This window comes from Ailuropoda melanoleuca, chromosome 1 (genome assembly GCF_002007445.2).
Source record: "Ailuropoda melanoleuca isolate Jingjing chromosome 1, ASM200744v2, whole genome shotgun sequence".
NCBI lineage: Eukaryota > Metazoa > Chordata > Mammalia > Carnivora > Ursidae > Ailuropoda > Ailuropoda melanoleuca.
In genome coordinates, this window is record NC_048218.1 from 116,729,004 (window position 1) to 116,747,571 (window position 18,568).

Genomic DNA, 18,568 nt, shown 5'->3' on the forward strand with positions numbered 1-18,568 from the left:
TCAGAATAATTGAACACTTTTAGTTACTGTTTCCTCATTTTGTTAATTTACATGTAATTTTGATTGCCTTGGGCCTGCTTACAGTCACATAAGCTCCTACCTTTTGCCTCTCTGGTTGCTTCCCTAGCTTTTATATTTTCCAATCCCAAGTTCCTAGAACAAAAATATTTTTTGGTACAATGTACTTTTTCCATCTATGTCATAAGACAAATTCTGGATTCTCCTAGAGTCAGTTGGCAATTGTAAAATGGTTAATTATATGTATCAACTTGGCTAAGCTATGGTTTCCAGTCGTTTGGTCAAACACTAGTCTATGTGTTGCTGTGAAGGTATTTCATAGATGTGATTAAAGTTCACAAACCACTAAACTTTAAGTGAAGGAGATCATCTTGCTTGCATTGCCAATGTGGGTGGGTCTCATCCAATCAGTCAAAGGCCTTAAACCAAAAATAGATTTCCCAGAAAGAAGGCATTCTGCCTCAAAAATGTAATATAGAAAACCGACCTGAATTTCTAACCTAATGGCTTATCCTACAGATTTCAAACTCAATACTACAATACAAACTCTTACCTGGGTTTCCAGCCTGTTAGGCTGCCCTAGAATTTTTTATCTTGTCAGTCCCTACAATCAGATGAGCCAATTTCTTAAAATAAATCCCTATATTTATATCATCTATATCTATATCTGTATTTCTATACTATATATCTTATTGCTTCTGTTTCTCTGGAGAAGGCTGACAGATTGTAGTATCAGGAGTGCTTCCCGAGAAACAGAATCTTTTGGATGATTTTCTGGATTAGTTTTGATTTCTAGAATTGGTTCTCTATTTTTATTTTATTTAAATACACCAATGATTTTATTTCTACTAGTAAAGAAAGCACTGATAGTCCATGACAGGATGTGGTAATAGAGATAGGCAAAATATCACCATTGGATAGTTTTAATCAAATACTTATAGGAGGTGAAGTTCTGGGTGACCAAGTATTTGATACCTTTGAATGTTTTTGTCAAACTAAGAATAAGGAGATTGGCAGTTTGCTTCTCATTGTGTTGGACAAAATGTTGCCAAACTCTCCACAAAGTGCAGAGCATCTATTGTTAAAGATACTATTGTTTGGGAAAGAGTGGGATCCTGGAAATTGGAATGGGAACACTGAACTAAATTTTACTACATACTGTGGAAACTTCTTTGACAGTAGAAGCAGCCCACCCGCTCCCACCTGATGAGGTTATTCCTGTTTTTCCTGAGGTAGCTGGTCTCTCCAAAGGTACTAACCTTGTAAGGCAGTAGTTATTCTCCTCATGGTAATTCTCTTCAGATTTACCACCACCACCCATCTTTGCTTCTAGACTTATAATTAGACCCAAGTTCTGTCAAATCCCAAAAGGTGAGATTCAAAGTGTGACCCATGAGGAGACATGCTCCAAAAAAACTGCATGATTTTTCAAATTTATACAGACAGAAATCCAGGGGCTAGGGATGGGAATGAATATGAAAGAGGTGGGATAAGGTAGAAGGAACATAAATTTGGATCTGGTTTATTTACTGATACAAACACACCTAGCAAGGCCTGCATTTAATAGATAGCTAGAGGGGTAAGAAAAAATGCTGTTTGTTTGGTTGGTTGGCTAAAACATCAAGCAAAAGGTTGTCTACACTAAATGAAGTTGACATGCCAGAACTATCTTGGTAGACGGTAGAGGAAGGAGCAGGGAGGCTAAGGGGGATTGGAATGTTAGAGTGGACTGATGATCTAACCGAGGAAGGTCCAGAAGAGGCATCCTTCACTAAAACTCTGAGGAACAAATTTGTGAGGGTAACTCCAGCTCTCTTGAAGCACTCTGTGGTTGTTCTTCTCTGTAGATGAGAAATTATGGTGTGAACCACTGCCAGTGAACTGGTATCCCATCTTAACTACAATGGGAATAATGGGACCCAGGGTAGCAGAGACCAAGCAGTGCCAATACATCATCAAAGACAAGGTGGGCATGGTTAAAGTATTACACAGTGGAGTCAGAGCAGTAATCAGAAGAGAATAATGTATAGACATCTGTGGTGTTGGTTAGTTGATCATGGGGCTCTCAGAAGAAGACTAGTCCGACAGTCATAAATTCTCACTTGATCTGTACAAGAGGAAAAGTTCTAGGTCAATTCTGGCGAGTCGCAGTTCCACATTCAATTCCCACACATGAGCTAGTTTGTAGCTCCAGAATGCCTTGAATGAAAGAAAGCCTGGATCACCCTGAGGAAGGACCATCGTACACTGCCAAAATTTATTCCATTGATCTTCCTCCCAGCCCTCAACAAGAGACCTAAAGTTTTTCACCAGGATGACGGTGCATTGTGGAAAAAGGAAATAATCAGACTTCATGGGGATTAATGGACACTGACTCTGAACTTGCACTAATTCCAAGAGATTGAATATGTCACTGTGGTCCACCGGACAGAACAGGGGCTTATGGAGGTCTGATACCAATAGTTTTCAATCAAGTCCATCTCACAGTGTGTGCAGTGGGTCACCAAATCCAGCCTGCGATTATTTCCTCAGCTCTAGAATGCCTAACTAGAATAGATTAACTCAGCAATTGGCACAATCTTCACACTGGTTCCCTGAATAGTTAAATAAAAGATATTACAATAAGAAGAGCCAAGTGAAAGTCCACACCCTAAGAACCAAGCAAACCAAAAGCTTCACATTTTTGGAGGAAGTATAGGGATTAGTGTCACCATCAAGGACTTGAAGGACTCAGGTGTGATGATTCTCACCACATCTCCATTCAACTCACCTATTTGGCCAGAGCAGAAAACAGATGGATCTTGGGGAATAACAATGTATTATTGTAAATTTAACTAGGTGGCAACTCAATTGCAGCTGCTATTCTAGTTGTGGTTTCACTGCTTAAGCAAATTAACATATCCTCTCACACATGGTATGCAATTATTGCTATGCCAAATGCTTTCTTCTTGATACTTGTTAGTAAAGACTGCCAGAAGCAGTTTGCTTTAAGCTGCTACCAGCAACACACCTTCACTGTTCTATCTTGGGGCTATATCTGCTCTCATCTATATCATAATTTAGTCCATAAGGATCTTGATCATCTTTTCCTCCCACAAGATATCGTACTGGTCAACCACATTGATGGTGTTATGCTGATTGGACCTAGCAAGCAAGATGTAGCAATTACTCTAGACTTTTTGATAAGATGTTTGTATGTCAGAGGATGGGATATAAATACAACAAAAATTCAGGGGCCTTTCACCTCAGGGAAATTTCTAAGGGTCCAGCCCTGGGAGACACATTGAGACATTCTTGCTAAGGTGAAGATAAACTGCTGCATCTGGTCCCTCCTATAACCAAAAAAGAGGTATAAACACAGTGGGCCAATATATTTCTCACTTGTGTGTGCAACGAGAGCCCACTTGCCATGCGACTTTAAAAGATGCTGGTTTTGGGTGAGAGCCAGAACAAGAGAAAGTTCTGCAACAAGTCCAGGCTGCTGTGCAAGCTGTTCTGCCACTTGGGCCACATGATCTGGAAGATCCAATGATGCTTGAAGCAGCAGTGCAGATAGGGATGCTGTTGGAGTCTTGGGCAGACACTGTAAGGGAATCACAGTGCAGATCCTTAGAATTTTGGAGCAAACCCCTGCCATTCTCCACAGATAACTACTTTTGAAAAATAGATTTTGGCCAGCTACTGTGCCTTAGTAGAGACTGAACAGTTAACCATGGCCCATCAAGTCCCCATGCAAACTGAACTGCCCTTTATGACCTTAGTGTTGACTAACCCAACAAGCTAGAGAGTCGGACATGCACAGCAACACTATTTTATAAAATGGAAGTGGTGTAAATGAAATCGGGCTCAAGCAAGCCCTGAAGGCACAAATAAGTTAAACGAGGAGCAGTCCAAGTGCCCATGGCCCACATTCCTGTTACCTTCCTCTCTACCCTCCCCAGCTCCTGCGTTTGTCCTCATGGGGGAACTCCTTATTATCTGATGCCTGAAGAAGAGAAAACTCGGGCCTGGGTTAGAGTTGGTGCTGCACGATCTTGAGGCACCACCTGCAAGGGGACAACAACGGCACTATAGCTTCTGGGATGTCCCTGAAGGATGGTGGTGAAGGGAAATCCTCCCAGTGGGCAAACTGTGTGCAGTGTACCTGGTTGCTTATTGTACTTGGTAGGAGCAATGGCTAGAGGTGTGACTGTATCCTAACTCATGGGCTGTGGCCAATGATTTGGCTGGGTGGTCAGGGACTTGGAAAGAATATAAGAAATTGATGACAAGGAGGTCTGAGAAACAGGTATGTAGGTAGAACTCTCTGCATGGGCAAAAAATAACCATGAAGATATTTGTATTTCATTTGAATGTTCACCAAAAGGTGATCTTAGCAGAAGATTTGTAACCAAATGGATAGAATTACCCATTCTGTGGATACCAATAAGCATCTTTCCCCAGGCACCACTGAATGGGCTCATGAACAAAGGGGCCATGATAACAAGGATAGAGGCATGGAATCAGCAACACAGACCTCCACTTACCAAAGCCAGCCTGGCTACAGCCACCAGTGGGGGTCCAATCAGCCAGCAGCAAACATTGACTTTTCCATGCAACACCATCCCTCAGAGGACTGACAGTTTGATTGTGTTGGGCCTCTTTCAACATGGGTGCAGCAGTATTTTGTTCTTACTGGAATAAACACAGTTTGAATATAAATTCAATTTCCCTTTTCACAATACTTGTGCCAAAATTATCATCTGTGGGCTTACAGACTATCCTATCCACTGTCACGGTATTCCACATGGCATTGTTTCTGTTCAAGGAACCCACTTCACAGCAAAGTAAGTGCAGGAGTTGTCCTATGCTTATGGAATTCACTGATTTTGCTGTGTTCCTGGCTCTCTGAAGCAGCTGGCTGGATACAATGGTGGAAACACCTTCTGAAGTTGCAACTACAGCATCAGATAGGTGGTAATACCTTGTAAGACTAGAGCAAGCTTCTTCAGAAGACTGTCTTTGCTCTGAATCAGCATCCAATATATAGTTTCTCCCCTAGCTAGGATCCGTGCATCCAGGATTGAAGAGGTGGAAATAGGAATAACACTACTCAATATTACTCCTAGTTATCCACTAGCAAAATGTTTTACTTACTGTCGCTATAACCTTATTATTCTCTGCTGGTCTAGCAGGAAGAATGCCTCCTTTACGCGGCACAACAATGCTTCTGTTGAATTATAAGTGATGACTGCCACTTGGCCACTAAGGGCTCCTCTACTTCTGAACCAGCAGGAAAATTATTGCTGAGATGATTAATCTTGATTAACAAAGGGAAATTGGACTGCTATTCCATAATGGAGGTAAGGAAGAGTATGTTTGAAAGACAGAAGATCTGTTAAGGTATCACTTAGCACTACTATGCCCTGTGATTAAAGTCAATGGGACACTACAACACAATTCAGGCAGGACTACTACTGGTTCAGATCCTTCAGAAATGCAAGTTTGTGTCATCTCACCAGGTAAAGAGTCATGATTACCTGAGGTGCTTGCTGAAGGCAACATAAATATGGAATGAGTCATGTAAGAAAGTAGTGATTAACAATCAGCTACAACCATGTGACTAATTGTAGAAATGAAGACTGCAATTATTATGAATAATTCTCTATTTTGTTATGAATATGTTTGTGCTTGTGTGAATGTGTGTGTGTAATATCCTTATTTTCTTCTATTCCTTATTCCTCTAATATATCACATACAGTATTTAAGCATCATTCAAGGAATTTGCATCTGATGCTGGGGAAAATTTTACTGTTTTCAGTTGTATGCAGGATAGTTGTATCATGTTAAATGGTTGTATTACTATATTACTGTCTTTATTTGGAGATTGAGTATGGTTTAAGGGAGTGTATGTGGATACCAAGTTGACAAGGGGTGGGCTGTGATGATTAATTTTATGTGTTAACTTGGCTAGGCCACTGTTTGGCTCAACTACTGCTCTACATGTTATTGTGAAGATATTTTGTAGTTGTGATTAACATTTATAGTCAATTGTCTTTATGGGAGATTACCTTGGATAATGTGCTTAGGCTTCATCTAATCATTGAAGGTCTTATGAGCAAACACCTAGCTTTCCCAGACAAGAAGGAATCCTGTCTCAGGACTGTAACATAGGAATCCTGCCTGAGTTTCCAAATTGCAGGGCTGCCTTACAGATTTCAGACTTGTCAGCCCCATAATCACATGAGCTAACCCAAGTTCTTAAAATAAATCTATTTATCTGTCTATCATCTATATGAAACTCGTATCTATCATATTGGTTCTGTTTCTCCATTTTAAGAAGATGATGGGTTGATACCATACAGCATTTCTTTTACAGAACTGTGCTGTATTATTAGGGTAATGCTAACTGCCATCACAAATAAATCCCAAGACAATAGCACTGAGAATAGAAATTCACGTCTTGGTCATATAGAGAATGTGTTCCTTGTTAAGTAGTTGGTTCCACATAGTGGAAGGCATCCAAGTCTCTCCTATAGCATGTTTTTGGCTTCTGCCAAAGCCTCACTGTCCTTCCAACTAGATGTTGGATCAGGAAATAAAGTAGAGCAGTTACTCTTTTTTATTCAGTTCCTTGGTCCAGAAGGTATACACATCAATTCCATCCACACTGCATTGGTAGGAACAAATCATAAGTCCCCACACATTTTTAAGAGAGCTTGAGAAATACCATCCCTGGCTGGGCTGTCTCTATAATGTGTAAGAGAAAGGAAGATGTTCACGCGAACCCACACTATCATACCCACCATATGCAGTATTTTGGCAGTAGTAGCAATACCATTGTGTGTGTGAGAGAGATGTTGCTTTGCTAAGCTATGTGGTTTTAAATGTCTGGAGCAATAATGACATGAGAGTCTATAAATTTTAATATATTAAAGTATATTTCCAATTTAAAAAAACTGATTTTTTGGAGGCAAAGTTATATACATAGTAGTTTGTCTTATGATTTAAGCCAAAGAAAACTAAGGTAATTTTGAGATGCATTATGGATATTATGTCATAGAATAGGAACATTTTTCTCCATTTTAGGACACTGCAATGTTCTGCTGACCTGTACCTGGAATACAGTGTTCTGTCCTGATGACTCAGATGTAAGAATGATGAAGTGAATAGGTTGAGACTTAGAGAACAATAAAAGAGAGAACAGAGTTGAAGACAGTGATTAAGTGAAGGGCAGGAGGAACTACATAATACCTGCCAAGTACTAAAAATAGGAATCTAGAACTATGCAACACGACTGATGATAGAACTTGATTTTATTTTTCAATACTTTCAGTTAATTCTATATCCTTCATTATATGTGAATAACACTCCAGTATCGTAGATCACGAAATGGGAATGAAGGCTGTAATTTTAATTAACATATTTTATAGTGTTTCTGATTTGTATGCATTTGATCAAATTTTCATTTACAGTGAGCTATTTTTTCTTTCTCATGTAATGTTTGACATTACCATTTCTTTCTTTAATAAAATACTATATTTAATAAAATGAATTAAAATTGTAATATGACTTGTCAGGAATTTTTCTCCCTCAAATATTTGTATAATGGAAACTAAAACTCACAACCAGGTTCAATCTCAATCAATAGGAAAAATTAAGCATGTTTTTGTTATTGTCTTGTTTCCTCTTTCAGCATTCCCTTCCTCTTTCCTCCAGGTGGTCAAAATAAATGATTCCTGGCACTCATTCTAACTCCTGATTCCCTTTCAGTGCCTTATCTGTGTTCTAGAAAGGATGGAAACTCACAAATACTCATTTAAGGTACAGACATAGGGCATTCACACTACTAAAACTAGTATTAAAATATATATTTATAAACTATGGAGACACTATTTTAAATTATTTTTTCTTTGTCTTAGGCCAGATAGCAATTTTATCTGCTTATTTCATAGCAAATAGAGGTTCTAATAGATCTCGATTCTGGTGCTCGATACACGCGGAGTGCCGCTGCGCTGTTCTTTTAGCCAAATTTATTAATTATCCACTCATGTATTCGCTCACCCATCCATTCAGACAACTAGACACGTAAACAGTTAAAGTACAAAAAATCTCCTCTACCAGGGTATCTCTGAAAGCAGGGATCATATTTAACTTTCTTTGCAGTCCCTGGACTTTGTGAGCATTCAATAAATGCTTTTTGCCTTATATGGCAGTTAATAAATGTGTTTTAAATTTAAGTATGAAACAAAATTGTCCTGTACACATGAACTTCCTCAACTCCTCTCACCTCATCTTGATGAACTGTTCCTCTTCCCCCCAGCTCCTCCTCCCCTGTCCCTGTGAATTCCCATCCCCCACACGCCTGCAGACTCCCCCTCCCTTCATCTCTCCGAATAAGAAAGGAGAAAGGAGTCAACTAACTGCCACATCCCAAAGTTTCTCCTAGGTTTCAACTCATTTAACATTTCTGTGGAATTTATTGAATTTGCATATTCACTTTTTCCAGAAATGGGACAGTGAAAAGGAAAGAAAGAGGGGAGAAAAAGATCCTTGCGTTGTGAGATGACAGGTGAAATGTGAAACCCGAAGGAAATCAGTTATCACACTCCTGGCAGGTGGTAATTTCTCTGAAAATGTTACTATTATTATTGCTTTGAGATCATTAAACACACCAAAAACATTTATGCCTCCGTGCTTTTTTTCTAAGCAGCTAATAGTGCTTAAGATGTGCCTTTGTTTACATTTTCACTTGTCAGAAAGATGCTTATCTTTGAAGAACAATTGAAATGTCACTTTCTCTGATTACTTCCCTGATCCCCTTTATGGGGAAAATTACTGGTTCCTCCCCTGATTCTGTTGTTTCCAACAGAAATAGTGCTAAGTCTGCAGCAATGAGAAGTCAGGTATAAAGTAATAGTTTGACACACGGTATTGCCCCTCTCTCATGAGCATTATTTCTGGGATAGAATAAGGATGGCAAGAAGGGTGTGCTGGCAACTTCCATCCCCCAGCTGCCAAAACACAAAATGTCAAGTTAAAATTTCTAAAAAATTTTATTCAAACTAAAATGGATCAGAATTTTGCTTAGATTTTACATTATGTAACACTGTATGTTCAATGCATAAATAAGAAAATATTAACATTTAATCTCTAAATTTTAGTCTTTTTAATGTTTTAATCTCATCACAGTGTATTTGCATATATACAAACAACACAGTCCCTAGGTGCCTGCACATGCTTCTGAAAAATAGTATCATGACATAAATCTGTTTTATATATATATATATATTTCTTTGAATTGGCAATATATTATGAACATGTTCTCCAGGCAGTAGATATTATTCTATGTTGTATATATTCATGTCTTCATTACGTGATGTTCTAGGCTCCGAATGGACCAAGAGTACAGGACTGAAGGTGACGAGGTACTGGGATTCCATTTGTTTGGATGTCATCTCCATTCTTAAATGGGTAGGAGCACCTTGTACTAACAGTGAAAACTCATGGAAATACAGAAAAAAAGAGGTGATGGACACTGAACGCGGCATATTCTTCTCTCTCTGTGTCTCTGTCTCTCTATATTATACTCTTATTTATATACTTTATATATATGATTGTTAGTGTCTTATTGCTATTACAAAAATACTAAAACATATATTCTGTACCCAATATTAGGAAAAATTACTAGGAGAGAAATTGTTTTACCAAAGCCTATACAAAATTTTAAGGTTTTATTTAGTATACATTCTCAAACATCTCTATATAACATGTTCCTCCCACATTCAATTCCCTTCCCCCTGCTCAGTAACTGTTTCACAGTCCAGCCAGGACTATGTCCCCATTTTTTCAAACGATGGGCTATTTTGCAGGGTAAAGTGAACAGTCAGGGTAGTGGAGCTTATCTTTCATTTTTCAATTAAAATTTCTGTAATTGCTACTGAGTGCAAATATTTTACATGCCATTTCATTTGGGGGAGGTAGTTAATTTGTTACATATTGAAATTGTGGAGACTAATTATTTGTTTCCAGTCTTCACAGCACATAATTTATTCAGCACTAATCAGAATAGTAAAGATATGTTTATGTACCATGATTTTAAAAGTACATATCTTCTCATTTTTAACTTATTATTTATTTTCATTCGCAATAAGTTGTATTACTTCTTCATGAAGCTTTTTTTATTTTTTGAATATTTTTTGTTTTAAATCTAGATTGGTGCTCTAGGAAGTAATTTAAACACCTGTTCAGATCACTCACAGATTGCACTTACATATGGCTCTGTGTGCCGGATCAGATAGGCACAAAGGAGAGGGTTAAACCAAAGGAAATTGCCACAGTAAGCATAGTATTTAGCAATAAGTTGCATTTCCTGGGCAACCTGGTGGTTGCCTTACAGGAAAAGTACTGTCCTTCTCTTCATTAATAATCCACCCTGAAAAAAAATTTTTAATAAAAAAAATTTTAAAAAGTAACATTACTTAAGCATATGAAAAAGCTAACTACTTATTTTCCATAGCAAAAAGTCAATAATATAGTCAAAATTTAGTAAAAAACTTAGTTTTAAAAATCTAAACTAGCACAATGAGTTTGTCATTTAGAAATATGGAGATAAACAGCAGAAGAAACATAACAGCTAAAAGGATGAACAAAACAGCAACATGTAGGAGCTCTAATCCAGGTCACAAGCAGGCAGGAGCTCAATGGAAAGTGGGGTGTTTTGGCTTTTTAAAAAACATGTACATAATTAGTGATATTGAGAACTTCCACATGTACTTATTGGCCATTTGGGTGTCTTCTTTGGAAAACATGTGTTTTCAGATCCTCTGCCCATTTTCTATTAGTTTGATATTTTTTTATTGAGTTTTATGAGTTCTTCTTATATTTTAGATAATAACCCTTATCAGCTTTATGGTTTGCAAGTATTTTATCCCATTTCATAGGCTGCCTTTTCATTTGGTTGATTGTTTCCTTGCTGTGCAGAAGCTTTATGTCGTCCTACTTGATTGTTTTTGATGTCGTCCTACTTGATTGTTTTTGATGTCGTCCTACTTTATTGTTTTTGCTCTTGCTGCTTATGTTCTGGGTGTCATATCCAAAAAATTGTTGCCAACACCAATATTAAGGAACTTTACCTGTTTTCTTCTAGAAGTTTTATGCTTTCAGTTCTTCATATTTTAGTATTTAATCCATTTTAAGTAATTTTTGTGAATGATCTAAGACAGAGGTCCAAATAACCAGGGAAAGGCAAACGAAAACTACAGTAAGATAGCTTACATCTGTTGGAATGACTATTACCAAAAAGACAAGAGGTGAGTGTTGGTCGGGATGTGGAGAAAAGGGGAACTTTTTTCTCTGTTGATCGGAATGCAAATTAGTACAGCCCTCTTACGGAAAATACTATAGAGTTTCCTCAAAAAATTATGACCCAGCCATCCTACTTCTGGGTATACATCTAAAGGAAATGAAATCACTCTCTCTTTGATTTGATTCTTGAGATTTCATTTTCTTCACCATTCTTCACCAGTGTTATTCATTTTCTTCACCATTCATCTCTTGATAGACACTGATCGTTTCCATGCCTTGTGAGTAACTTATTATTGTGAATAATAATATTGTTATTATGCATTCCCCCCACAAGAAGGAAATCTTACCATTTGTGACAAGATAGACTAACCTTAAGGTATTATGCGAAGCAAAACAAGTCAGACACAGAAAGACAAACACTGTGTGACCTCACTTACATGTCGAATCTGGGGAAGTCAGATTCATAGAAACAGAGTTGGTTGGCAGTTGTCAGGGGCTGCGAGGTAGAGGAAAGGGGGACATGCTGGTCGAAGGGTACAGAATTTCAGCTATAAAATGAATACATTCTGGGGATCTAATTTACAACATGATGACTATAGTTAACAATACTATATACTTAACTGTGTAGTTAACAATATTGTACACTTGCAATTTGCCAAGAGATTAGATCTTAAATGCTCTCACCACACACATAAAATGATAGCTATATGAGGTGATGGCTGTGTTAACTGTATTGTGGTGATCACTTCACAATGCATACACGTGTCAGTCATCATGTTGTACAATTTAAACTTATACAATGTTATTTGGCAATTATATCTCAATAGAATTCCAGGGGAAAATAAATGTTTTAAAAACACCAAATTTTGAAGGCTTTATATGAAAAATCAGAATGCAAAATGTCTTAATGAATTTTATCTTGATTACATATTTAAAAATGTTTCTGAGCATAACTTTAATAAAATAACATTTTAATTAAGTACAAATAGGAAATCATGTTGAACTTTGTAAGGTAAGTCCCCTTTTCTCCTTTAAGTCTATATTCAATCCTACCTGCGATCCTTCTCCTAGTTCAGGCCAACTCTGGTTTGGAGAAACTGGGAAAAATAGCACTGGGGACAAATTAGATAAATGCATAAGTAGAGGGATGTAGCTTGTATCAGTGGGACTCAGTCCCTTCCTGCCCTTCTGGTTAAATCCTAAGCAAGCAGGTGTAAGAGAGGGCCAGATTATTTGCCTCCTGGATCATTCAGACAAGAGAGCCAACAGTTTCAAGGAAATGAACCAAACTCTTTTACTTACTGTTTTAAACCAGATGTCCAAATACTTACTAATCCGTGAAAAAGGGAGCACACTAAGCTTATTTTTCATAAACCTACAAAAAGATTATTGACATTTTATGGCTAAACCAAATTTTATGCAAATGGCTTATTTATGACGGACCCTACATAGTTGAAGTACTAACTCCATAAAAGCCATTCATCTTTGCCTTTTCCCAAGTGGCTTTATTTACGCTTCCTCATGTTTTCTGCATATGCTTGTTTGGAAGCCCGTGTGCACAGAACACTCTCACGATTCAGAAACGGACCTCACATCCCGTGTCATTCTTCTGTCTTCCTCTCCCTTTTCTCCTTTTTCTTTTTCTGCCTCTTTTACACTTAAACAACCTCTGGTACAAAGTTTCAGTATGAGTTTTATAAGTATGTGTTTTACTTGCTACAAGTTCAGGGGAAATGAAAGTTGTTCCTAATCATGCAATGGTTTTTAGTCAGCTTAATGACATTAACCAGTGAGGGGTGATTTTTTTCAGGGCCACTGGATTATGAAGAAAGGTAATGACATGTTCTCATCAATTCTGCATTCAGATCCACATTTATATTACTCACCCACTTGCAACTGCTTTGTTTGAAAAAGATTGATAATTTTACATTATTTCTTGCATTGGAGAAAAATCAGTAATATACAATCGTCCTATTCCATAAACAGCATTCAAGATTTCATATAACCAGAAAAGCAAAAAATAGTTATATGAAAATAAACAACTGAAAAGGGATGTGCTATTTATATCAGTGGTCCTGGGGAGACTATTTTGTTCATTCAATGACTATAGCACCATACTGTACACAAAATACTATGACTCTTCATCAAAAATTATGAAGAGTGTGTCCAGTTAAAGCACTATAACTATCCTCTCAAAAATATGGTGGAACATACCAACCTTCACAGAGTGTTACATTTGGTGAAAGGGACCAAACAAAACTTCAAATTTGAAGATATGTTGATGTCTATGTTAGTGTAAGAAAAGGGTCAAATAAAATAACTTACTCAATTAAGTTAATCTGAATGAAGTAGTCTGAAGATAATCCAATAACTCCTGGAATTTACATATTCCTTACTTATTAATGCATGAAGAAGTTCTGATATTTAAGAAACTTTAACGTAATTTTTAGCATTTGGGGATGTCTGTATTTGGGTGATTATAAAATCAGATGAATATAGAACAATATTAATCAAATAATTAAACTATTTCTGTATACGTGGGGATTATTTCAGGACTTAAGCTGTTGGTTCAAAGGTACACATAAATAGCTACCATAATCTTTAAAATTCATAATAAGACATTTAAATACTAAATTATTTATTCACTCATTTAAACCAATATTTGATAGGTACCAAAGAAGCTGTGCTAAATAAAATGTAGGACTCTCAGATTTCTAATGGAGAAATTAGTCAAGAGATGATACACTACAAAGTCTATGACACTACCAGAATGTATATTAACCTCCTACTCATGGAAATAAGGCTATCAGACATCTCAAGCTCAGCTCATGGAAAAGTCTTTAAGTTTCGTGTTGGAAAGGCATATACCGATTGCAGTATTTGTCACGAATACCTCCCAGTTGAGCCAACATTGCAGCAATCCGTATCCCATTAGACAGAGGAGTATTGTCAGAGCAATTGGAACAAGTGTGGAACCTTCACTGCCAACTGAGAGGTAATTGTAACAGGAGTCTCCAGCCGCGATCTTGCCAGGGATCCGTGGACTTTTGGATCTTATGAGTTGCAGCATTGTCCGTTGATATTGGGAAAGTCTCCGGATGGATATTAAATATAACATAGATTTAAATTACATCACCCCAAATACCACACGGGCACACAAACCTGAAGAACCCCACTAAGACTGTAAAACTCTGTAAAATGGATGCTACAAAATGATTTGAGATTAGAAGGCTCATAGTGTCTTTGGGAGATAGATACACAAACCATTATGAGGGTTCTTCCCAAGAAAAAAAGGGGAGGAAAAGAATGGTTATCAAGGTAACTTTACTTATTTTCTTAATATTTTATTTATTTATTTGAGAGAGACAGAGATAGTAAGACAGAGCACAAGCAGGAAGGAGAGGGAGAGGCGGACTCCCCACTAAGCAGGGAGCCCTGTGTGGGACTCAATCCCAAGACCCTGGGATCATGACCTGAGCCGAAGGCAGAGGCTTTCACCGACTGAGCCACCCAGGCGTCCCACAGTAACTTTAAACAGAGACTCTGCACCAGTACTCCTTAATGGTGCACAGTAAAACTCCCTGAAATTCAACTTCAGTACCCTCCTCATCAAGATTCCTCAACAGAAAATGCTGCTCTGGGATACTATGCCAAAACCATCTCTTTTTTTTTTTAAATAGAAGACATCTGCTAAAGGTGGACCTTGTCAGATATTACATTCTGAAAAATAATTTAGATAAAGTTTCCTCTAGTTTTATATAGATAGCAAGTAAAAAACATCCTACTAAAATTTTTATCAGTTGTTCTCCTCTCCTACCAAGTTAGACCATTAATTTATTTGCCACAGATATTTTTTTCCATCTATCAGATGTGCGTGTGTGTGTGTGTGTGTGCGTGTGTGTGTGCGTGTGAGCATATCTTGTCAGTCGAGCAGTTTTACTCTCAACTCAGGCAGGTTCCAAACATTGTACAGATTCACAGGAGAGCAAACTGCTCATTGCCTCCGAACACTCCCTGTGTTGTGTTACAGGAACTGGACCTAGGCAAGTTCATGGAGATCTATTAGCTGGAGATTAAAGAGGCACTTCTGTAGTTCAAACTAAATCAAGAACCTTCTTAGAATGGCAGGGAGCTTGTACATAAACTCATTTTTCCAGAAATTTTCCTGATTAAAAGTCATCACAGACCAAATTCCCTGGACCAATTCAAATATGTGAATTTAATGTAAATCATTAGAAATGATGGTTTAAGTCATTTGTGTTTACAGGTGATATGCTAAGAAAGACAAGCTTTGGGAAGAAGATGAAAGTATATTTTATCTTTCTTCAGGTTATTACTGACTGAAATGATGTTTGCAAAAAAGTCATAATATTTGATATTAATTATTGAATACCCAGTAAAACAAAATGTGTACAAAAAATTAATAATTGACACATATTGCCAATTTACTAATATAAAATACATAAATTTTGTTTCTTACCTGAAAGTATCATCAATTTTTAAAAAGAACACTAAAAATGTTATGTATTTTACCCATTTTCTCAAAGTTAAAGGTGTTTGTAGGAAATATACCACTTATTAGATATGACCTAAAGAATACAGGTAAACAAAGAACATATAATTACCTTGGAAAATAAAGGGCATCAGTAAAAGAGAGTAACTAGGTATTCGATTCAGTCTTACTCAGATTAGAGTAGATATTTTGGATTTCAATAATTCAATAATATCATAAAATAACAACTTTAATTATGTGGTTTTGTGTGGCATTTCAAATATAAACATTGACAGAGTTAATATACAAGTCTCTCAAGCTATGCTTACTGAAGATAGAATAATAGGGAAGAAAATCATTCATTATAAGACTTATGAGATTAAATACTTCATGCCCTAAACCTATTGCCAAAATCCATGTTTCATTCCTGTGTATAGCTGAAATCAATTAAACTGGCAGATAAATGATGAATGCTCCCTGTAAATAATGCAAGGAGTTTATTTGGCTGGTATCACATTTCCTCCATGTGAGTGATTCTCTATGTTGGGTGGATACATGACCAATCATCTTATGTCTTAAAACAAACAAACAAAAAACATTGCAGAGATGTATCCATTAAAAAGAATTCAAGGATTGGGCACTGGGGTGACTCAGTCGCTCAGTGAGGAGTCTGCTTCTCCCTCTGCCCCTCACCCCACACGTGCTCTTTCTCTCTCGCTCTTTTCTCTCTCAAATAAATAAGTAAAATCTTTAAAAAATAATAAAAAATAATAATTCAAAGGTTATTTTGTTGAATATGTATAAACATATATTTTCCTTCATTAAAGCATTAATAAAATTAATATCAAATAAATCTATCTATCCATATATATAAGAGACTATATATATTCCTAAAGATAAATGCCTGCCTGTAGGGATGTACTTGCAATTAATTTATTGCAAAGAAAACCATCAATAATTCTTTAGAAGTTTGCTATATCTATGTTTTTATTTAATTTGTAACCAAAATAATCCAACACCATTCTACATGTGTTATTATCATATTAAAACTTGATTAAAGAAACTATTATTTGACAAACTAGATAAATTAAATACACACTTAGGTTTAGGGAGGGGGAATGGAAACAATTGAAATTCAGGATGAGGGAATTGTACAGATAATGATAAAGGAAAGTGACACAGCTGGTTATATCCGGGAATTATTTTAAAAAGTGGTATGGAGTTTTGGGCTGTCCATTAACTACAGCCTCCACCAGTGTAGGAATGGCACTGGTCCCTTGTATGATTGCGTGAGTGCTTGTTGCTTCCTGGAAATCTCCCAGATCCGTCAAACATAACCTCATTAAATACGCTTTTGTCTTAGAAATGTGGTTCAGAAGGTAGAGTCTATAAGGAAGTTTTAACAGTGGCCAAAGGGAGGCTAAGAAGTTCCATGTGGGGGTAAGTGGACTCAGATATGGCAAGTCCTTGTAAAGGAACCTGATTTAGGAAAGAAACACGGTTTATATTATAAAAGCCTTCCCAGGAGTGAGTGTCACCACATGCCACGCAATGTAATTGCAGTGACGAAAAATAGTTGATTCTTAGTCTCATTTTAAAAATAAACAGCTTAGTTGATGGGGAAGACACACAGTTGGTTATCTTTTAATAGCCGTTTCTTCCTTTCTTCAGCAAATGAGCCCAATTTTCTCCGTCCTCTGAGCGGCCGAGTCTTCCGTGGGAAGCCGGAGTCCTCCTTGGAGCCAAGACCAGCGTAGTCCAGGGATGTACTGTATGGTGACTAACATAATATAATTTAAAAAAAAATTAAAAAAAAAAAAGGCCAGCATAGTCATCGGCGTAGGCCGGTTAGGGTCTCATTCCCCTTTGCCACGTATGTGATTTTATCACAGGTGTGAAACAAAGTCTCCAACAGATACTGAAGAAAATGTCGTGGAGGATCCTGGGAAGGTTTTCTCATTCGTGGTAACAGACATAAGATAGGAATTTTCTCTGTTCTGCCTCTTTGTGCACATGAAAATTTGAATGGAAGCAGCACTGTTAGGAAATAGCAGGAGAATTACAGAGAAGGTGAATGGGAACCATGATAATACTGAGACTTAATCAAACAATCGTTGCCCCTTACCTTATATTTGCTTTTTTATGATATAATAGTGTCTTTGTTCTGTTGTTTGTAGGCAAAGCATTCTCATGCAGATGCTAGCAGGTTGTGTTTAAGACCGCAAAAGCAGGTCAAGATAAGATTATCAAGGAGGCAGAAACCAGACTAAGGGAGTGGGCTTTACCTGGTAAACAGTGGGGGTCACTGAGGCTCGGAGCAGGGGAGCAACATGAGGAGAGCTGTACTTCAAAGGATTAATTTAGCAGTTGTGTGTGGGAAGGGTTTAAGAGAGGCTCAGAACATTTCACCACTTGGAAGGCATTGTTGAATATTCATTAAAACTAGTTTATCGCTCAGCATAAATAATTTTTAAACACAAAGTAAAATACAGTGTGTGTTGCCATGGAAGTGACAAAGCCTAGGAAGGATAATGACAGGCACAGGAGATGGTGCTATTGTGATTTAAATTAGTATAAATCTTTCTAGAATGTAAGTACCTTTTCAGGCAGAGTTTTGAATACACCAGGAAAAGATTATGGTTATTTTATAGTTCTTACTGAAAGAGAAAATAACGAAAGAGTTTTCTGCACATGAGACCTATAAAGCTAAAGGAGGTCAAGTTCGCAGAGTCAAGAGGCTGACTAGGGTTTAAAAGAGTGAATGAGGCTGCG

The 18,568-nt window shown here is 37.2% G+C and overlaps 1 pseudogene; it reads right to left on the reverse strand.

Moving 5' to 3' along the window:
* The window catches only part of LOC109490664, a 112,710-nt pseudogene extending 98,336 nt beyond the window's left edge, over positions 1 to 14,374 (reverse strand).
* Positions 14,375 to 18,568: the final 4,194 nt, after the last annotated feature.